Raw genomic sequence first — 23,859 nt, forward strand, 5'->3', positions numbered from 1 at the left:
TCCACTGATAAGAAAGTTAGTTACGACAGGCGTAAACCAGGCCATCGTGTCTGTAGGGGCTGTCCGAAAAGCAGACAGGGTGGTAACGAAAAATCCTGGCTAACAGACGGAAGCCAAGGTTTTACATAAATTATGACGCTACCCAGTGAAAACCATGGGTGAGACTTAAAGTCCTTTTGAGAAATTTTATCTATCCTAATATCTCTCGCAGGCGAGGAGCTCATGCACGCTCAAACACCAGGCGAGACCTAAAAATGAAAAAGGATACAGACGTGGCAGAATCTATGGGAGCCCTAAAGTCCCCTTCCAACCGTGGGTCCTTTCATCGCACCTTCTATTGTGGTGGGTCCAAAAATATCTCTTCAAACACTGCCTCTGCACCATACAAAGGCAACAATCAGCCCTTTTCTTCAAAATGTTTCTTTAGAGGTGGCTCCAGAGGCAACAATGGCAAGGGTAGAGGTAGAGGTTCCACAATACGTACCTCCCCCTCAAATAACAAACAGATACTTGCCTATGAATCCCTCCATCCTTCAACACCTGTCGGGGGACATCTTTCATAATTCCTCCCTGTCTGGCAATCAATAACTACAGTCAAATGGGTGCTAGGAATTATCCGATCTGGTTATTGCCTGGAGCTTACCAACAATCCTCCAAACATTCCCCCGCGTTCACTCAAAATGTCACCAGATCATATACACCTCCGATCTGGTTATTGCCTGGAGCTTACCAACAATCCTCCAAACATTCCCCCGCGTTCACTCAAAATGTCACCAGATCATATACACCTCTTCTGTTCACTGACCTTGCCTGCGAGGACGCTGAGAGTCCGTTTTCCAGGATTAAACGCCACCGCTTGCCGGACCCGCTACGCGGGTCCTGCTTCGTCGAGGAGGACCTTTTGCACCCACGGACTTGCTCTTGGCACTGAGGTCTGCTGGGGTGTGTGTGGGCTAAGGCAGGGCTGCGAGTGGTGCTACAGGGACTCCAATTCCCAGGGGTCCCTGCTCAGCTGACCGGCAGCACCTGGACCGCTCTCCCTGCTTGCCCCGCCCCCAGTGTATTTGATCCACTTAAAACTACCTCGCCTCAGCCCCTTGTGGGAATCTTCTGTTCACTGACCTTGCCTGCGAGGACGCTGAGAGCCCGTTTTCCAGGATTAAACGCCACTGCTGGCCGGACCCGCTGCGCGGGTCCCGCTTCGTCGAGGAGGACCTTTTGCACCCACGGACTTGCTCTTGGCACTGAGGTCTGCTGGGGTGTGTGTGGGCTAAGGCAGGGCTGCGAGTGGCGCTACAGGGACTCCAATTCCCAGGGGTCCCTGCTCAGCTGACCGGCATCACCTGGACCGCTCTTCCTGCTTGCCCCGCCCCCAGTGTGTACATATTAGTTCCAGGTGGCCGCAGTGCGGGAGCACGCGGGAGCGCGCGGGAGAGACCGGGCCAAGAGCGGGCCAAGAGCGGGCCCGTTGTAGCCCGTTAGAGACCGAGTAAGACCGGACCGGGCCATCCCTCTTGGCTGTCAGTTCTGTACCACTATCATTGTATTGTGCCTACAAGTCCCTTGGAGGGAACCCAGGAATAATGTCCACGCGAGAAAGTAGAAGCAGGGCTGCCAAAGGGGGGAAACAGTCAAACGGGACTCTTGACGACTTTATAACCAGGACTAACACTGCCTTAGACGTAGAGATTAACAAAATGCAACAGAGAGTTTCCATGGACTTAGAAGCAACAAGAAGACTGTCTCAGGATCTTACAATGGCCAAGAAATCATCTTTAGGTCACATAGCATCTGCTAAAACCCTGAGCGCTAGACTGGCCCAGTACCAATTATAACACTGGCGGATGTGCATCATACTTTGGACATAACCCCCCCATGTCAGCCCCTAATCCAGGGTTACTCCATCCATCCACCAACCAGAGTCTATCTTTGGATGCGGTGGATCCGGTACCGGGGGCATCCTCAGAGATAATTCCTAAGGGAAATGGGGCGTGTGGGAGTAATTTGTGTGATAGTAAAGAGGGTGTAAACCAAAAAAGGAAACGTAATATTACATCTGCCTACACTAGGAAAAAGGCTAAAGTAGCAAAGGCCCAGTATTTTAATGGCGGGAAGCCTATCTCAGGAGGTGGGAGTGGTATGTTCTCCCAGGCGTCCCCAATTGTTGAAACAAACTGTTTGAATGCTGATGAGGCTAATTTGGATGCAGTAGATGGGGAGCAATATTCCCTATTAGGAGCTGTGAATGGTGGGGCGACCGTGTGTGAGGTAGAGGGAAGAAATGAGGAATTTTTGAAAATTGTATGGGAAACGCTAAAAAAACTCCTAACCCCTTTGGAAGTCAGACTATCACGTATAGAAAACCAGTTGATTGAAGCGGAAAAGAGTATTATAACTTTAGCAAGCATTAGTATAGTGGGAAATCAACCAAATAGTACAACTGTTATTGATAAAACTACACCAGCACCTACTGTTATTTCCCCAACATTACCGCTAATAAAACCCACACCCAAACCCCGATCCAAGGCTCATGAAACCAATGTTAATAACCCAAAAGTGAAGGTATCTAAGCAATTGCCTGCACAATCTATACCAACCCATAAAGATACTGCTGCCCTGAGGGTCAAAGAACCTAAGGCTCACCAATCTAACCAACAGGGGATCCAAACAATAGAGAAACATCGGGGGGCTTTATAGATCTTCCACCAGATGCCAGGCCGTACGTAGTAGTATCAACAGAGGTACCGGAAATAGGCAACCACTATCAGGAAAACTTTCGGTCACTGAGGAATAAAGTAACTCACTGGCTGGATAAAACAGGCCGTTACCCAATCATTTGAGAAGCAAAATCTTAATGGTGCGAAGGGTGCCATGGATAGGCCCCTCATATGAATCCATCCCAGGTGATTGTATTGTTGTCTCTTTTGAAGAACCAAACACGGTACACCACATATGCTCATGGAACACCTATGGCGGGAACTCACCTATTGAAGCTAGACCACTCACTTTCTTCTATCCCCCGCAGACGCGTTTTAATCATGGGGGGAACTGGCCAATGGCTAGACACCTTGTTCGGGGAGGGGTAGGAGATGGCTGGCAGGGCAACCACAGCTGGTGGAATGGGGCACCAACTTACAACAGGTTTAGTTGCCTAGAAGAAGTAGATTGACTCACCCCAAAGATAGGTTGCACAATTAGCTCCAATGGTACATCTTCTACATCTTGCACTGTGCCTATGTTGATTACATGTAACTCAGAAGAAAGTAATCTAGCAGATAGTATAGAAATGACTACGGGGGGGCTGTCAACTGTTTAGATATTGATGCAGTCCCTAAGTACCCACGAGATAAGACATGCCTGGTAGTACCATCTGAACAGGGAGTGATGGGAAATGCCTTACAAAGGGAGGTGTATGAAGCATGTAGATTGCCCCAAGACGTGTCGATTTTTCCGGTGCCACCACTACCGGATGTAGTTATTTCAAATGAAGGGCCTCCTAGTAACAGTTACAACTCGCCACTGACGTTAATCTCTTGGGGGGAGCTTGTTCGGTCCCCCTTGGAGGTTCTTGGGGGGGAAGCTTTATCTTTGATCCCGGATGAGGCCCCTAGCACTGTGCATGACCCCCTTGCGAGCGAACTTGTGCTAGAGCAGGTAGGTGCTGGTGGTGTAGCCTTGAAGGTGGTCAGTTGGAATATAGCGGGTCTTGCACGGAATATTGACATACCTGAATGAAACTCATTTGTTGAATCCTTCGGGATTTGCTTGTTCCAAGAAACTTGGTGCGTGGAACCACGCCACATGGTGGGCTATACCACCTACTTTGTGTCTGCATTACAATCGCCTGGAGGGAAGGGCCGCCCCTCTGGCGGTCTACTAATTTGGATTAGTGTCTCCCTGGGTTTCTCCATCAGGTCTATAGCCACCAAATCACCAGATCTGCAGAGAATCTAAGTCAGAGGGCCACGTGGGGGGAGGAAGCCTGAAGTCTTCAACATCTATGTCAGAGGAACAAGGGGTGGTACATCCAGACTGTCCCTCACGGGCATCGACGAGGAACTTAGATCTAGTGGTGCTGACTCCCTTGTCATACTGGCTGGGGACTTCAATTGCACATTTGAACCCCTTGCTAGGGAGGATATATTGGGTACAAGGGAGGACGATGCTAGGAGAGGTATCCCCCCCCCCCCCTCACACTGTCCCCAATTAGAAGCTGGACCCAAAGTGCCATTGATCTTAATGCCCTTTGCCTGGAACATGGCCTTAGGACAACCAATGGCAGATCAAACTCAGATCCTACCGGGGCACATACGTTTAATAGAGTAGGCCATTCCTCGCAAATTGACTTTATTCTTTTGAACTATAGACTCTGGGCTCATTTGATAGACATGCTGGTTTTACCGTCCACTGATAGAGACCACAATCCTCTATCTTTGTCCCTGTCCCCTTTTTGGACGGGAGCGACCCCAGCTCCAACTCCACATGCATGGAAAACAACGCACGAAGTATGCCCTTCTAACTGTGGCAGGCGCCTGAAATGGAACACCATTGCTGCCAACGAGGGGAAGATCCTGGAAGTAAAATCCATAATGTCTAATATCGTGCCCCGTTTAGACTCCCTTGCACTAAGCATGCATGAGGTTCCCGCTTTGTTTGCCGAAACCACCAAGGCCTTAGGTGAACTGTTTTTAGTTTGTTCTGTAGGCATAAGGGGCAACGTAAGAGGTGGTCCCATGGGCAATGTGGGCTGGTACTCCTCTGCCTGTCGTGTTGCCAAAAGGGAGCTAATCAAGGCGGTGAAAGCCAAGGATGGTGGCCTGATTAGCATTGCAAGGACCAATTATAGAAGGGCTTTATCTAAGGCCAAGGCCGAGCACGAGAACCAGTTTTGGTATGACCTAAAGGTGGCTAGCTCAAGGAAGGACTCATAGGGATTTTGGGACCTAATAAGAGCTAGGAACAAACCAGTGGACTCGCTTATAACATGCAATATAGCGGAGGGCGTGTGGTTTGACCACTTCTCCCAGCTCTACACAATGGCTCCGGGTACTGAGGTTACCCTGATGGAACAGTACCCCACAGATTGCACTGAGCTTAATGAGGAATTGCTGTTTACACTCAAGGAAGTGGTGGGGGCGATTAAGTGCTTCGTCCCCAATAAGGCAGCGGGCCCTGATGGCCTCCCAGGAGACTTGCTCCGCATTAATCCAGATGAGTGGGGGAGACTCATTTCTTCCTTACTGAATGCTGGTTTGGCTGGTGCGGCTCTCCCGGATTCATGGAAGGGTGCAGAGGTCGTCCCAATCTTCAAGAAAGGGAGTCGGGACAACCCTGCTAATTATCGCCCTATAAGCCTCTTGGATTCCACACAGATGGTGGCAGGTAAAGTGGTTTTAGGAAGGGTCTTGCAGTGGGTAGAGGAGAAGCAAATTCTTTCAGACTTCCAGGCTGGCTTCAGTATTGGTATGGGGACTATTGAGCAATCATTCTGGTTAATGATGCTTTTTTTGGAAAGTGGTTGTACTGGGCAAAGGCAGCCTGTGTCTTGCATTTATAGATCTACGGACTGCCTTTGACCTGGTCCCACGTAGTCAACTTTGGAGTGTACTTAATGCACTGGGTATCCCCCCATACTTATTAAACATGCTGAGAAAGTTACATGCAGATAACTTTGCACAGATCAGGTGGGGTAACCAGGGACAAAAAACATCACGAATTCCTGTAAATAGAGGTGTCCGCCAGGGATGTGTGCTAGCCCCCACTCTGTTTTCATTGTATGTTAACGGAGTGGTGGAGCACTTGCTGCAACATCCAGCAGACGCACCATCCCTGGCTGGCAGGAGAATACCTACCCTCCTATTTGCAGACGATACCCTCCTGATCTCCAAAACTCCAGCGGGCCTGCAGAGTCTTCTAACTAGTTTTAAGACCTTTTGTGACTCAAGGGGACTAGTTATACACACAGAGAAGACTAAGTTCCTGGTCTTTAATCCCCCGAAGAAGAGCGTCAAACCACCTACCCTAGAATCAGTTCCACTCGAGAGGGTCAAGGAGTTTGATTACCTCGGCATTCGTCTCTGCGACTCTATGAGTTGGAAATGTCATCACCAAAAGATGCTGCTGACCCACCAGAGGTTGGTGGGGGCCCTCCTTAACGAACAGCGCGCCTCATCCCTCAAACCCATTGCACCGGTACTTGACATCTACAGGGCAAGAGGCGTTAGTGCAGCTCTTTATGGGGCAGAACTCTGGGGTGTACAAAATGTGGACCAGTTGTCTCGCTCCGAAAACAAATTCCATAAGGACTTAATGGGCCTCCCCTATAGTACACCAACTCTTCCACTTCTTTTAGATATGGGTACCCGCCCGATTAGCGACCAGGCGAGGCTGTGTCCCCTTCTTTTGTGGGCCCGTATTTGGAGAGTCCCAGAAATGTCCAGTTATGCAGAAGGTTTAAAAGAGGTCCTATTAATGCCCGGCTGGTCCTAGGTTCGCTGGTTAAGGGAAGTCAAGCGCCTTCTTATAGACCTGGGCCTTGAAGACGCTTGGATTACTAGAACTGCCCTGCCCAAGTCAACTCTGAAGAAATTATACTGGAGTTGGGTGATTGATGGCAGAAATAGTAATGCTAATTTGTGTAAGACCACTGTGGAATTCCTTTTGGTTAAGGAGGTGCACTTCTACGAGCCGTATCTGGATATTATTCTAAAATCCTGGGACAGGGCTCTATACTTCAAATTTAGGGTAGGCTTACTTCCAGTAGGGAAATTGACTTCCAGCTGGAAGGTCCCGGCACAGACAACTCCCTTCTGCCCCTTCTGTGTGAACAGGATAGTGTCAGTTCCCCACCTATTGTTTGAATGCCCGGCCTATGTAGTTCCTCGCCACAGATGGTTGAAACCACTCAGCAGAGAGCTTGGGACTAGATCCCATAAGGAGGCCTTACGAATTTTAAAAAGGGACCCGCGGCCCCTCTTCGCATGTGGATTGGCGAAATTTCTAGGTTGGGCATGGCGCATTAGATCTACTAGGCTTTTGTATCTTGTTTAATATGTATTTTAGACTGTTTCTATGTAAATTACTCATGCCATCTGCAATATGAATTGTATGTTTATTATCTATGCATGGCTTTTATTGTTTTTATGTATATGTACTGCTTTTTAAGATATGTACTATATCGAAATAAAGCCTAATCTAACCTATATACACCTCCTCAAACAAGAGGTTCAGTCTCTTCTAAAGGGAGACATAGAGCCCGTACCACTACAATATCAAGGGTCAGGTGTATACTCCCAGGACTTTCTATTACCAACAAGACGTCTCTCCCAGACCCATTTTAGACCTCGGAGTAAAATCACTACATACAATCAGACCATGTTCACATTGTGACACTTCAACAATTTCTCCCACTTCTACAGCAATGCGACTTTGTCTGCTCTAGACTTAGAAGACGCATATTTCCACATTCCAATACATCCCGCTCATCGCAAATATCTCAGATTTGTGGTAGCGGGGCAGCATTACCAGTTCAAAGTGCTCCCATTCGGAGTCACCACTGCTCCCAGAGTATTTTCCAAATGCCTGGAAGTAGTCGCTGCTTACCTGCGAAGACAACACATTCATGTCTTCCCATACTTAGACGACTGGCTCATCAAAGATGGCACTTACTGGTCACCCTCTCATTGGCCTCTGGAACTTGGGGCTGTCCCACTCCCTAAACCTGTGATAAAGAGTCTGGGATTTCACATTGACTCCGGTCTCTCCATGTCTGCCCAGATTTGGTCAGTTACCTCCTCTTGCTTTGTCTAACTCTGTGTGCTGTGCAAGATTAGACGTTTTTTTCAGCAAAGAAGCCTGTACTCCAGTAGTGATTGCACTTATCTTATCAAAGATTGACTACGGTAATGCGCTTTATCTTGACCTCCCGCAAAAGCAGAAACAACGTCTTCAGATGATTTAAAATTTAAATTTAAGCAGCTAGAATTATCCATCTTCAGGACAGACAATGTCATATTAGTCCACTGCTAAAAGATCTCCACTGCCTTCCAGTGGAACAGAGAGCTATGTTTAAAACTGGCTGCATTCTCTTTAGAGCTATTCAGGGAACAGGCCCTAATTTCATCTCATCACGAATCAGCAAGTACTCTCCCCTGCGTTCTTTGAGATCAATGCACTTGTATCTTCTGGTGGTTCCCAGATTCAAACGCAAATGCATTGGTGGGACTCGGTTCTCCTTTTTGGGTCTGAGACCCGAGGTGGATTACATGCGGTTCAGAAAACAGCTCAAACCATGGCTGTTTACTTTGGCTTATAACTAGTGGCTTCTTTGTCTGGTAGATCTCTGCTCGGAACCTTAGCGCCAAGAAACCTGTTGGTGTAAATGCGCTTCAATAAATATCCCAATAACAGATAACTTATACAAAATGTCTCCAGCACACTCGCATAACAATACAGTTACTGCACCAACTGGGGTTTACAGTCAATGTGTTAAAGTCTGACCTCTGACCTTCCAACACACAAACCTATCTAGGAGCCACTTTAGATACTCAAAAAGCTCCAGCTTTTCCCAATGCAGCCAGAATTTGCAATATTCAGGCTCTAGTCGCTCAGTTTCAGCCCACCCACTCACTACCAGCTCAAGTGTATATGCAACTGCTGGAAATGATGGCCTCTTGCATCATGATTGTCCCCCATGCAAGGCTACATATGCGTCCCCCTCCAGGAATACTTAGCAAGTCAGGAGAAACAGTCACAGGGTCATTTGACCAATCCAGTGTTGGTAAACGTCCGCACCCATCGCTCTCTGCAGTGTGGATCCCACAGAATTGATCAAATTGGTGGCCCTTCTTAGACCCTGTTCCACAGACAGTACTAAGAAAAGATGCGTCGCTCACTGGTTGGGGAGCTCATCTCCGAAATCACACAACTCAGGGCTTGTGGAGTCAAAACCAAAAGGCTCTCCACATAAATAATCTAGAGCTGCTAGGAGTGTTTCTAGCACTTAAAGCTTTTCAAATTCACCTTCTACAAAAAGCTGTCCTAGTCCGCATCAACAACATGACAGCTATGTACTATATACAAAAACGGGGGGGGGGGGGGGGGGGCACACGCTCTCCAACTGTCACACCAAATTTGGAAATGGGCCGTATACCACAAAATTTGTCTCCTACCAGAACACCTTCCGGGAATAAACAATGAAATTGCCAACCTTCTCATCAGACAGAGGCAGCAAATCTACTAGTAGGAACTTCACCCTCATGTTCTCCTCCCATACTTTCAAAGTGGGGGTTTTCCTCAAATAGATCTTTTCGCCACACACGAAAATGCAAAATGCCCAAGCTTCGCCTCCAGGTATCCACACCCACTTTCCAAAGGCAATGCACTATGGATGAACTCGTCAAGGATATTTGCATATGCTTTTCCACTTCTCCCACTCATTCCATCAGTTGTTTGGACACTCAGGCAAGCACCCCTCACAATAATCCTATTAGCTCCCCCGATGGGACCGTCAACCGTGGTTCACGACCCCTCTGGAGTTATCAGTAGTTTCACATCAAAAGCTACATCTCACACCGTGTCTCCTCACACAGAGCCATAGAGAAATCAGGCACCCAGATCCCAAGGAACTCAACTTAGCGATCTGGCTCCTGAAGTCATAGAGTTTCGATATCTGAATCTGCCTCCTGACTGTATGAGCATTATCAAAGAGGCCAGAAAACCTACTACAAAAGCTTGTTATGCAGCTAAATGAAAACAATTTGTTATCTATTGCAATAATAACAATATCAATCCTTTGGATGCTTCCACACAAAATATCATCTGTTATTTATTACATTTGCAACGGTCAGAATTAGCTTACACATCCATCCGCTTACATCTTGCAGCAATAACTGCTTACATCCAAAACAGACAGCACTTGTCTCTGTTTAGAGTACCAGTTATCAAAGCATTTATGCAAGGACTAAAAAGAGTTGTACCATCAAGACTTCCACCTGCCCCAGTATGGAATCTTAACATAGTCCTTACACGATTAATGGGTCCACCTTTTGAACTAATGCATAAATGTGAACTGCAATTTCTGTCATGGAAAATTGCTTTCCTCATTGCAGTTACTTCACTGAGGAGAGTGGGTGAGCTACAGGCACTAAGCATCGAAGAAGCTTTTTTCCAGCTTTACAAAGACAAAGTGGTCCTTCGTACAACCATAAATTTCTACCTAAAGTAGAATCTGCCTTTCACATCAATCAAACGGTTGAGTTACCTGTGTTCTTTCCTCAACCAGATTCCATGGCAGAACCTGCTCTACACACTTTAGTTGTTAGAAGAGCTTTGTTATATTATATAGAAAGGACATAACCATTTCGTAAGACAAAACAACTTTTTTTTGCTTTTCCTCCACCTCACAAAGGCAATCCTATATCCAAATCAGGAATTGCCAGATGGATTGTAAATGTATTCAAACATGTTATACGAAAGCAAGCAGACTCGCAAAATAGGGTCTACTATGGCTTTCTTAAGAAACATTCCCATAGTTGACATTTGTAAAGCTGCAACATTGTCTACACCACCCACATTCACCAAACACTGTTGTGTAGATGTGTTAGTAAAGCAGCAAGCTAATGTAGGCCAAATAGTACTTGTAACACTCTTTCAGACAATTGCAACAGCTACAGGTTAACAACCGCTTAAGGAGAATACTGCTTTATAGTCTACGCAAAGCATGTGATCTACAGATTACATGCCTTGAACGGATAATGTTACTTACCAGGTAAGCATCTGTTCTTGGCATGTAGAGCTGTTGATTCACATGTGCACACCAGCCTCGCCGGGTACCTATACCTGTTGCAGTTCCTTCTTTTCTTGTATACATACGCATGGTCGTCTCTATTCTACCTTTACTAACATCCGGACCCAGCTTCAAAAGCATGTGAATCTACAGCTCTACATGCCAAGAACAAATGATTTCTTGGTAAGTAACATTATCCTTTCTGTCACCTGTATCCTGTGGGGAGAGGCGTACCCCCAGACCTCACTACAGTATAAAACGTTTGCTATTGCTTTGGACTTGTATAGTTTTAAGATGACCTCCGGAGACCATGATCCCAATCTGCTTGCAAAGCTGGTAATAGCCACCATGGATCTGTTCAACTCGCTCAACCTCCCTTCTAGGAGGGCTCTCCACTGTAATCGGTCGTCAAGTAACACTCCTAGATAAGGGAATACTGGAACCTTAGCAAGAGTATGGTGACCAGCTTTAAACCTATTCGTCCAAAACCCTCAGGGGCCTACAACTAATACATAGGACATGGTAAAATTAACAGACATGTCCAGCCTGTCCATAAAAGCAACAACGCCATCTATTAAAACCTGTATACCCCGACCGGTGCGGGTCATGAGCACAGAGTCGTCGGCATAGAATAAAACTGGCAGAGCTTGAGATTATTAATGTATACTGAAAATGGGAATGGAGCTAAGATACAACCTTCGCGCACCCCGGTGTGCAATTAAAATGATCTGCAAGGGCCCCCTCATGTGAGTACCTCACTGCCACTGTCGTCTGGCTTTGAAATAATATTAATAAATGCACAATATCTGGGTCCACTCCCAGTAATATACAGCATTCGGAGGTCACCAATGTATTTCACTTCTTTTTACACCAGAAACACCCAGCAGTTGGTGAATCAACAAACTCTCAGTAGAATTCCGAAAAATGTAATAAATAATTACCCACATTTTTCCTGGATAGCCTGTGTGAAAAAAAGTTATGAAGGCCTAAGTGCAAAGGACCCTAGAAATCAATCAAGCAATAGGTCTGTAGTTGCACGCCAGCCTTCTGGTAAATCTTGTTTTGTTTTGTGATGGTTTTTGCAAATATTTATTGTTTATGAATATGCCGGCCCTCATCAATCTTAAAAAATATATATATTATTTGCTACAGGCAAAACGTTTTGGGGTATCAAAAAACCCCACACCTTACCATAGTACTTTGTAGCACTGAAAGGAACTAATTTGTGTGTGCATGTCTTTTGTGAAAAGGCGGCATAAGGTAACTCGTAGTGCAGTCAGCCATTGGCTGCAGTGGACTGATGCATTGCCCATTAATGCACTGCCAACCACAGACTAATGGATTACGTCTGGTTGAAACCCCTATAAGTAACTATGTTATACACATAATATTAGTAAAATCAAATGGTCTTGGCTCACACAGACCAAAAAAAGTCAGCCAGTCTCGCACTGTCTACACACCTCTTGCCTGTAAGAAAACAGAACGAAGGCAGGCAAGAAAATAAGTAGTCAAGAAAAAGGCAAGAAAGGAAGAAAGCAAGAAAGAAGGCATAAAGATAGAAAGAAGGCAGAGAAAGAATGTCAGAAAAGAAAGTAAGGCAAAAAAGAAGATAAGAAAGAAGAGTCGAGAAAGAAATAAAGAAAGAGAAAGAAGGAAGGAAGAAAGGCAAGAAAGAAGGAGAAAGAAAGGAAGAAAGTATGCAAGAAGAAAGAAAGATAGCAGGAAGGGAAAGATAGAAAGAAGACAGAAAAGAAGGCTGTGAAAGAAGGGAAAGAGAGACAGAAATAAAGAAGTCAAGAAAGAAGCCAATAAAAAAGTCAAAAAAGTTAGGAAAGAAGGCAAGAATGAAAGAAAGCATGAAACAAAAAGTAGGAAGGAAAGGAAGAAAAAAAGGAGATTAGGAAAGAGGGAAATTAGGTAATTGAGAAAGAATGAAAGAAGGAAAGCACTTAGGAAAGAGAAATGGGGAAAGAAGGAAAAAAATGAGGGAAACAAAGAAAAAATTAGGAAAGAAGGGAAGAAATGCATTAGGAAGAAAAACGAAATTAGGATGGAAAGAGGAAAAGAAAAAAGTAAAAAGATTATAACTTAATGCTGAACAGTTTCAAATGCTTTTTGAAAACAACAAGGGAACCCAAAGAAGTCGGCAAGAGACCTTGGGAGTCAATATTATTAAGGCAACAGTGGTCCCTTATAAATAATAATGCTTAATCAATAAATATAGACAACTATGAGCACCTTACACACATGGGATGATTTATTTGTCCTTTAAAAGTGTGAAGGAGAACGTTAAGCTCTTGCCTAAGCCCTTTTGTTTGTTTCCCTTTAATTGTTCCCTGCCCTGATATTTCTTGTGTGATTGACTGGGTACAGGCTTGTGCCCTGTCTTGTATATTGTGTGTTATTCATGTTTTACATTGACTGAAAAATAAATACCTAGAGCTCTGCCCGGCTGGGCATGTCATTTTCAAATATAGCAACGACTTTGTCTATATTTATTGATTAAGCATTATTATTTGTAAGGGACGACTGTTGCCTTAATAAGTTTCAAATGGGCGCATCTGGTATGCTGTGAGACTACAGCTGTCGGAAAAGCAAAACACTCAAAGGAATTTACACAGTATTGGCAGGAGATGGGATCTGATAGACGGGATGTGCATCAGAAGCGTCCTGCTATCACATCAGGTTCTAATCACAAAGGCAAAGCTAAGGTAATTATAAGTAAAAACACAAACACTGGTGCTGAAAGAAAATAGCTTGTGTGCGGATGTGCGCTGTGTGAGAGAGCAAAATGCAGTAACTCAAAGTGAAGTTAACCAGTATTATAAGTAGACTGACCCACTGCTCAATGCTATATTCTGAAGTGTAGTAAGTAACAAGGCTGATCCAATATTTGAACCTGGGGAACTCAGTAGTGTTGGGAGGTAACAATGGTTCATTCTGACGTGGGCGGAAGCAAAATGTGAATGACTCAACAAGAGACAAATGGATTAAGAGAGTTGTCTATTCTAGATATTTTAGTAAAATCAAAGGGTCTTGGCTAATACCAGACCTAAAAATGGCTTCTCACTTGGGGATGGAAAAACCTCAGCAGTTAAGGGGTTAACTTGCTGTGTGAGTGCTCTTTTCTTTTTGTCACTGTACATATTTGCCTTTACGTAACAATGCCTTGTAGGCAGACTGATGTAATAGCTGCAGCTTCCTTACTTTTGAATTTCCCCTAGCATCAGGCTGGATCTGGAAGATTTTTCTTGAGCAGAACCCTTGAGCGTCGGTAGGTCCACGTGCATAGTCTGCACCAGAAGTGATATCACAGTACCTACATAGGCACCACCCAGGCACGCTGATGTCCGATATTTTTTTTTCCTGGCCAGTGTGTTAGGTATGTCATTTAGAAAAAACAAGATTCAAGCCCTACAGGGCCTGTTAAGGGCCGATGTTGGTGATGAACCCCCATCTTGCCTGCCTGTGGTTTTTGGAGTGCAACGGCGAAGTCCTGCTCAGATTACCGTACCATGAATACGAAAGCTTTGAGGGAGCGGTCCCTAAAGCTCATGGCGGGCCGGCATGCGACTCCCGCAAATCGAGATCCTGGTCGAGAGTAAGGTCCCGAGACTGGTTACGGAGCTCTAAATCATCATCCCACTGCAAGTCCTAGGAACACTTGGGTAATTCGAGCCACAAGAAGAAGTTGTCAAAGGGGTATTTGACATATCCTCGTCCGTCGGACGATGTGATGAGGGACCGTCGCCATTCAAAACCTGGTTCCTTGGAGCCAGGACCGACTCCACACCTTCCTGACTTTCTGGGAGCTTGCCTGACCCCTGCCTAACTGCAAGAATTCTATGAGGCTATGCACCTCATCTTTGGGTGGCCTGACCCCCCTGGTGCACCTCCAGGCCTGCAGGGTCAGAGGGGGGCCCTATCTGATTCCACCTCAGTGGCTCTGGCCCCGGCTCCAGTGGACCCCCAGGGATCTATTCCTAGATCCCGACTGGCATAGATCATACAATCTTGTCTTTCCCCGTCCCGTTGCCAACGCTTTTGGTGCTAGCAGCACCACCCCTGACTCTGCCATGGAGCCAGATGGAGGTTGAGAAGACCTAGGGCCGAAGTCTCTCAGGCTGTTGCCGATTGGAAAGATTCAGAAAAGTTCACAACACGATGTGGACTTGACACGACCAACTCACTGGGCAGAGTCGTTTCATTGGCGGTGGCCCTGAGGCACCATGCCTGGTAGAGGATGACTAGTTTTTTGGGGGATGTCCAGGCTTCCCTTATGGCCGTGCTCTTTGATGGCCCCCCTTTCTTGGTAGACCAGGTAGATTCGGCGCTTGAGCACTTTAAGGAGTCTCGTGCTACGACCAAGTCCTTTGGCCTCTCTGCTGCCCCACATCACCCCCAATCTGCCTCTCGCTCTTTTTGAGGCTACTGAAGGGGCTTCTAGCTGCCCTAGTTCTCTCCTAGTCACTGAACCGCGCATGCTGTTCATCCTCTGCGTGGCCAAGAGCCCGGTAACCAGAGACCTCGTGGATCAGGTAGCCAGTAGCCTGGTCAGTCCACGTCACCCTGGTAGATTCAACCTCCAAAGCTTCCTAATCTTCCCTTTTACCACCATGGGCATTCAGTTGGTGACAGGATTCACCGTCATCTACCCCACTGACAGTCCATAACATTGGACATGTGGGTTTTGCAGATTGTCTGAAGGGGCTAAGCACTCCCCTTCAAGACTACCTTTCCCTCCAATTTCATAGTACGACCTGCTAACGGAGGATTATCTGTCCCTTCTCAGTGAGGAAGTTACAGCTCTCTAGGCCAAGGGAGCATTAGAGAGGCCTCTGATGGTAGAAGTAGGCTGTAGTTTCTATTCCTGCTACTTTCTGGTCCCCAAAACGCACAAAGGCCTTCATCCTACTCTAGATCTCCGCGTCCTCAATTACTTCCTCAAGAATGAGAATTTCAAAATGCTCACTCTTGCTCAGGTGCTTTCTGCCCTGGACCCCGAAGACTGGATACTAGCGTTTAACTTGCAGAACACATATTTTCACATAACTGTCCTGCCCTATCCACAGACGTTACCTGCGATTCATGGTGTGTCACAAGCACTTTCAGTTGGTCATACCAGCATCTCTGTGGTGTTCACCAAGGTAATGGCGGTGGTTACAGCTCCTCTGCAGAGATCAGGGATGCCAGTCTTCCCCTGTCTCGATGATTGGCTGTTGAAGGTGTGCTTGCCCCAAGCTGTCATCTCCCACCTCCCACCTTGTAACACCTACTGCATTCACTGGGGTTCGCTATCAATGTGCCGAAGTCACACCTGACTCCCTCTCAGACTCTCCTTTTTATCTGAGCTGTTCTGGACTTGGTGCAGTTTTGGGCTTATTCTTCCTAGCGGCAAGATATTCAGGCTATGATACTGATGTTTAAGTGTCTATCCTGTATTTCAGTGAGGCTGACTGAGGCTACTGGGCCTGCAGGCCTCCTGCATCGTGCATTGGCATATGCAAGCTCTACAGTGGGACCTGAAATTCCAGTGAGCACAGGCAGCATCAAGATGGTCCAGATTTCTGAGAGAAATGCAAATGATCTGCAATGGCGGTTAACAAACCACGTGGGTCAGAGTTAGACGCCTCTCCCTTCTGAACCAGATCTGACAGTAGTGACAGATGCGTCACTCCTGGGATGCGGTGGCCATCTGGGAGAGGTGGAGATCAGAGGACTCTGGCCTCTGGCAGAATCTGGACTCCACATCAACATGCTGCACCTCTGTGCAATACGACTGACAATGATAGCCTTTCTACCTTCCATCAAGGGAAGGCGAGTGCAGGTGATCACGGACAACAGCAGGGTGAGGTGGTGGACGCTTTTTCAAGAGGCTCTGTGCCTTTGGGCATAGCTGGAACAGCAGGGCATATCCTTAGTATTTCAACAGCTGGTGGGCTCTTTGAACCCCTGAGCAGACAAACTCATCCGGAGATGGCTAGCGGATCACAAATGGTGTCTCCATCCGGAGGTGGTTTCAGGTCTCTTTCAGCAGTGGGGAGAGCTTTGGTTAGATCTGTTAGCCATCACCAAAAATGTGTAATGTCAGCAGTTCTGTGTGCTCGCTGTAAGTCTCTTTTTCTCCTGAGTAGATCTCCGGCCTCCTGTACGCCGTTCCGCCCATGCCACTCCTGCCCAGAGTTTTCAAGAAGGTCAGGAACAACCAGATCCAAGTCATCCTTGTGGCTCCGAACTGGGCGTGGTAAGTCTTGTATCCAGAGCTGTTGAGCATGGCCATCGGTCCTCTGGTCAGGCTGCCCCTTTAGGAGGTTCTGTCACAGCAACGGGAGGGTTCTCCACCTGAACCTCTCAATGCTCCGCCACCTTGCGTGATGATTGAGCTGCAGCAGTTGACAGCTTTCGACCGTCCTCCCAAAGTCCGTCACGTTTTTTTGGCCGCCAGACTTCTCTCCACCAAGAAGGTATATGCCTGCCGTTGGGGAAAAGTTGGGGTATGGTATAGAGAAAACCAAATCGTCCCCTTTCTGCTCCTCTTTCTCAGGTACTCCTTTTCATCCTTTCTCCTGCCCAGCAGAGCTCTGCTCTGGGCACTCTAAAGCACTAACTCTCTATTTCAGCTTTCCTGTGGTTGCCTGCCCAGCCATCGCTCTTCAAATCCCCTACTGTAAATAGGGTTCTGAAAGGTTCAACATTTGTTTCCACCTTCTCCATTTATTATGCCGGACCTTAGTCTTATCCGCCCTTTCTCTTCTGTTGTTCACTCCCTTTGAGACCCTGCACAATTTTCCACTCAGGCTCCTTACCATCAAGACAGCCTTTCTTGTGGCTATAACATCTGCCTCCTTATCTGAACATCTACCCAGACAAACTGGTCCTTCGTACGAGGGCTTCCTTTCTCCAGATAGTGGTCTCTCCCTTTTCACGTAGGCAAATCCATCACAGCCTACATTTTACGCTCCATTTCATCCCTCCAAGGAAGAGTATCGACTTCACCGTCCGGACCCTAAAAAAGCATTGTCATTCTACATCGACGGCACATGAGAGTTCCGGGTTGACGACCGACTTTTCCTAGAATATGTCAGAGCGAAGACTAGGACGGGCTATATAGAAGAGGACCATCTTGTGATTTATTGTGTTCTCTATCAAAATCTGCTACACATGAGGGTTTGCGTGCTCATTCCACCAGAGCTATAGCTGCAAACACAATGTTAGCACGCACGGTTCCTTTCCTGGACGTCTGCCAGGCAGCCATGTGGGCTTCCCTGCACACGTTTACCAATCACTACTGCCTGGACAGTGAGGTCCGTTGGGATGGGCATTTTGCCCATTTGGTCCTGCAGGACTTCCTCATGTGAAATTGGTCTGCAGACCCACCTAGTGCAGGTATTGCTTGAGTATCCTTTCAAAGGTAAGGAATCTGTGGCTAGAAGTCTGTATCAGATGAACAAGTTACTTACCTTCGAAAGCACCTTATCCTGTAGTGACTCAAGTTTCAGATACCTTAACGATACACCCATCGTCCCTGCTCTGCGAATAAATTTCTAGGACAGGGCTTTCACCTTTCAGAGCCCTGGTATTCCACACCAGTAGTCAATATACTTGGCGGCTCTGCGCTTCTGGCATGGAAAGTTTAAAACAGTAACTGTTGTCAGCGCGATTGGGTGGTGCCTATATGAGCAACACACACATCACTTCTAGCAGTTATTTATTTATTTATTTATTTGTGCGTTTTTATATAGCGTGGACTTTACCCGAAGGTGTCAGAGCGCTTCACAATAGGAACAGAACTGATACATGAGAACATTACATGTGAACAAAATACAAAAGCAAACGTTACATTAAATGAAGCAAAAATGACAATCGTGAGCCAACAAAATACAAGAGGTAGCAAACGGTTCATTACAAAAGTGACAATCGTGAACCAACAAAATACAAGAGGTAGCAAATGGTGCATTACAGGAGGAAAAAGTGACGTGTGCAGGTTACAAAAGCGTACAAAGTAAACATAGAGGTATAATACTGCAATATATGGAGGGCACTCAAGCACAAGAACAAACGTTACGTAGGCCATGGTGGCACTTGTGCAGGTATCGAAAATAAACAAATGTAAGAGGTAGAAAACAGTGTGTTACAAGAGAAAGTGACGGGTGCATGTTACACACGAGTACCAAACACAGGTAGAAAGATAATACTGCAATAAATGGCAGACTCTCAAACCACAAGAACACACTGGGAAGACACTTCCATAGTCATGAAAGTAGATTTTTCTATAATGGAAGGGCTTCATTCAGATAATAGAGAGGGCATGGATTACATTTGGAAGTGTCTTTGAAGGAGGAGAACTTTGAGGTTAGTTTTTTTTTTTTTTTATATATTTTTATTAATTATAACACAAGAGTAGAAATGTACATTTCGGGTATCATTGGTATAACATATTACAGTGGCGAACGGGCAGATGAAATAAAGAAATACAATCCAATTGTAGGCCTCTGGAAAGCATCAATACCAGCCGAAGCTGGGTCAAAACAATACAAGACAAATAATCATAAGCAAACATTATCAGAATCTGCCCACCAAGGATACAGGATATAAAATTAGACACTCGACACCCGAATATGCATAACAACAGGCTCAGGAGAATATGCCACATCTCTTGTGGAGAGGGGAAAAGGGAAAAGATAGGTCATAGAACAAAAGAAAGGAAAAAAAAAAAAAAAAAACCCACAACCCCCCACCCTGCACCCCTGCGGATGGCTACGACCTAACCCCACTAGCAGTGTGCCTGTCGCCCCCTAAACTACACCCCAAGGAAGGGAAAAGACGGAGGAGGAATATCTTACGACCCAATGCGGACTCCCCTCCCCCCCGCCGCGAACAGATGTTCCCCACCATGGTACTAAGAGAGGTAAAGCAGACTTATAAGCAAACTGATGGAGAAATCACCAGGAGAGAAAATACCATCCCGCCCAGCCCCAGACATAACAGAGGCAGCAAATCCCATTGTCGAACACAGTCAGTACACCAAAGCCAAAAAAAGAAGAATCCCATACGGCCCTCACTCCCACCGATACCACCCAGCAGTGTCAAAGGAAGTCTCTGTACAGAATTAAAACAGTCAAGTTCAACCCTGGCCTCTACGATCCATCACACAAACCCTCTCCAATAGGACCAGCACAATAGCAAAGGAGTCAGAACGTTGTAGAAAGGGGAGAAGATCTATATAGCATGAAAGGGTCAGAAGAGTCAATTCTCGAAGTCTTTCAGGGATACGAAAGTCAATCCAATGAATATCGATGGAGGTCCCCAGAAACGAAGAAAGAAAAAAGTCCTGTGAGGGCGATGACTTTGCCGAGTTTGCTGGCTGGTTAGGGGCTCCAGTCGCGAGCCGCTGTAGTTGCGCAGATATAATAGGCGTCAGATTAGAACGATGCTCGGGGTTCTCCTCCCGGATAAAATCAAACTTTGCGGGGGTCACCATATGGTGCGGGTCTGACTCTGGGCTAGGGTCCGGTCTCGAACAAACAGTCTCGATGCGTACGGTTAGGTTGTGGAGAGCAGCCTCCATTTGCCAGTGAAGAGCCCCGATGGCGGCCATGACGGTCCCCAGCGTCGGTCTACACGCCGTCCGATCCATCTCCGCTTAATCGATGACAAAGCAGGTCATCAACCCCGGAGGTCGGCTACTCCGGGGAAACCAACTGGAGTGGGGTGGGCGAAGTCGACTGGCGACTGTCAGGCTGTGCGCTCGTTACACCGCTGCCGAGAGCGGGGGGCCCCCCCCGCGGACCCCGAGGGCTGCAGCAGGGTCCCAGGAACCGGACCCCCACTCACCACGGCATCCACGTCTCGTCGCTGTCTAGCGAATATACGCAGGGACTCGAGACAACCACCAGGATCGAGAATTTGTGTCACTCCAATGAGACCGGACCCTGCCAGGTACCCGCGGCCGATGTTGTTCAACTGAAACCCGGCTGGGTCAGTACTCGAGGCCCCGGCTTACAGTCTGGAGAAGGCCCGAAAATGACAGACGGTGTAACTTCGTCAAAAAAGGTGATAAAGACTCCGGGATTGCGTTCCTGGTTTGAGGTTAGTTTTGAAGGCCTGGGAGGAGGTGGTGGTCCGGAGCTGCGGCGGAAGGGAGTTCCAGATTCTCACCGCGTTGCCTGAAAAGGATTGTGCCATCGTTCTTTCCTTCTTGAAAGTGGGAGGTTCAAGCAGAAGATTTTCCGCATTACGTGACGTTCTAGAGCCTCCAGAGAGTTTCAGTTTATTCGCCAGGTAGCGAGGAGAGGAGGAGTGCAAGGCTTTGTGGGTGATACAAGCAGTCTTGTAGATAGCTCTAGCCTCGATTGGAAGCCAACGGAGGGTGGATAACATCGGTGTGATGTGGTCGCTTCTTTTGGCCCCATAAATGAAACGAGCTGCTGAATGGAAAACAGATTTAAGGGGGGGACAGGTGGGATTTTGGGAGGCCAGTAAGAAGAGAATTGCAGTAGTCAAGTCTGGAGAGGACCAGCGATTGCACCAGGGTTATAAGGTCCTGCTCCGGGAAGAAGCGACAGATTCCCCAAAGAAGGCGCAGATGGTATCGAGCAGACTTTGCAATGGAATTGATGTGGGGTGTTAGATTGAGTTTTTTGTCGAGAATGACACCCAGGGATTTTGCGCTGTCGGCAATGATGGGTTTAGTGTTCAGTAGATTCAACTGATCCATCCATGATTGCACCGGGGAAGGAGAGATTGAAGAGGAGAAATTCGGTTTTGGAGGGATTCAGAATCAGTTGATGAGTAAACATCCAGTTATGAATGGAGTCAAGAGTAGAGCTTAGGATAGAGAGATTGTGAGTGGAGGCAACCTTGAGGTAGATTTGAGTGTCGTCAGCATAGAGATGATAGTGGATCCCGGATTTACTTAGGAGATTTCCTAGTGGTTCTAATTAGAGCATGGACAACGCCATGTGAAGCCGAACTATGCCATCTACCGGTAATCAGGGGTACTGCTCAAGAAAACATTTCAGGTCAAATATGATGTCTGGGGATAATTCTAATGTAAGAAATCTGTGGCTAAATAGAGTCTCTACCAGATAAGGCGCTGCCGAAGGTAAGTTACTTGTTCTTTAAAGCATGTACATTTGTGCCTTATTGGAACATCCTCCATTTATGTTCCAGTTAACGGTAGCTCATCTTCAAATTATCCAGGTCAGCATTAAATCAATAAAGACTTAAACTTCACCTTTTATCAGTATTTGATCTTTCTTAGTTTCACTCTCTTGAATAATTCCCTATTATGAGGCTGAGAATCTCTTGTGGTGCAAATGTTTTGCACCATTGGAAAGTATGAATCAACTATAGCAATGTGTGTAAAACTCTTGCCTTGCTCTTATAATCCATCAAGCTGCCCAAGAGATAGTAAGGATTTTGAATCCCACTCCATCTAAATTTTCTACCGCCTGTCAAGTGAAAGGGACTGTTCTAATTCTCTTTTTTTCTCTTTTTTTCTGCATTAAACTTAACGCTTTTGGAAAGCCAGTTTACTAATGTAGATGCAACTTTACAACTAGATTTTACTTAAGGACATTGTACTGCTTTTTTATATGTTGCCTAGAAGGTTTACCATTCCCAGTTATTATAGTCTTAAGGGAGGATGTGGCTATTTCTTTATGATGTGGGCACTTCCATAACAGAGGGGTAAAACCTTTTTGCACATGATCCAAATCTGCTGAGCCTTTAGTGGTAACACCTTAGACCTGTGCTAAAGATTTATGACACATGCACATTTTTCCCCTAAGGCCCTGAAACACAGGGAGTGTGCTCTGTGATGCTTAATCCCCTGGTGAAGATTCTATTAGGAGTGCTTTTCTTAGAAGATGTAATAATACAATTAGAATTGTAACAATCGAATGGAAAAGAGAGGAAACTAAGCTTACCAGGATCTCCTCATTGAGGGTACTGTCAGCTGCAACCAATAAGCACCACAGGATCTGACTATGGTTGAAAATAAAAATCCTCTTCCTTCAAAATGTCTGTCAATGATCTTTTTATCAATGAGACAAATGATCTCTGGCCACTGGTAGGATAATTGACGATTGCTCTGGTCATAAGTCCTTTGTCAGCGGCGTTAGTTTTCCCTTGTTGATAACTACATCATTGATGAGCTTCGCTTCAACCCCGCATCACCCATGCTTCCAATTCTAACAGTGGCAGCCTTGTTAATGGGAAAGAAAACTCTCCTTGAAAAATAACAGCTATTATGCAGCAACATGCTGAAGCCAAGAGGGTGAGTCTAGAGAAAATGATGGCCAGTTTAACCAACAATAAGTGTTGGATATTATGCAAACTATGACTGAAGAGATGTTGCAGTTGCTGAGTCCAGCCCCATCTCTGTATCTGAATCGTCTGCTGCTGCATCAGTATCTGTAGGAAATTAGGGTTACTGGTAGAGGGAGTTAAAACACAACTCAAGCAGCAACCACAATTTTGTCGGGATGAAAAATTAGCAAACCAAGATTAACCTGTGCTTAACCCTCTGGTAGCATGGCACAAAAGCAGTCAAGCTAAGTGTAAAGTATTATGCAGCACACAAACATTAACTAAAAAAAGCAAAACTCCAATCGGTCGAACCTTAAATGTGCAATTTTAAAGATTTATGTAAAAATAGAGCTTAAAATCTTAAAGTGCCAACTGTGGTTATCTGGCCGGGCTAGACTCGAGCAAAGTCACCAATTCAGGTCAACCGCGATTGAGGAGGTGCCAGTTACAGGGACCAAGTTGGCCCTTTGAACCAATACCTTTAATCCTTGTTGCAGAGCAATGCGAGGACCTGTGTTGAGGATGTGTTGGGCAGATGCGGTTTCAAGGAGTGTCAGGGGCCTTCGTCTGGGATGTGTCACGCAGCTACAGTTCCAATGTGTCAATTCTGTTTGATCACAACTGGGCTGGCAGAGCAACTTCCAAAGGTCCAGGTTTGGGGTGGCATCACTTCGGGGCAAGACTCACAATAGGCAGAGTCCAGGTGCTGGTTTCAAGGTGGTTGGAGTCTTTTCTGTCCATAAGGGTCTGATCAGAAGGCA

The 23,859-nt window shown here is 46.3% G+C and overlaps 1 protein-coding gene across 5 annotated transcripts in view; it reads left to right on the forward strand.

Annotated features, from left to right (window-relative positions):
- Positions 1–23,859, forward strand: part of CRTC3 (CREB regulated transcription coactivator 3) — a 1,392,170-nt gene that overhangs the window by 722,454 nt on the left and 645,857 nt on the right. The window lies entirely within an intron of this gene.

This window comes from Lissotriton helveticus, chromosome 3_1 (assembly GCF_964261635.1).
Source record: "Lissotriton helveticus chromosome 3_1, aLisHel1.1, whole genome shotgun sequence".
Lineage (NCBI taxonomy): Eukaryota > Metazoa > Chordata > Amphibia > Caudata > Salamandridae > Lissotriton > Lissotriton helveticus.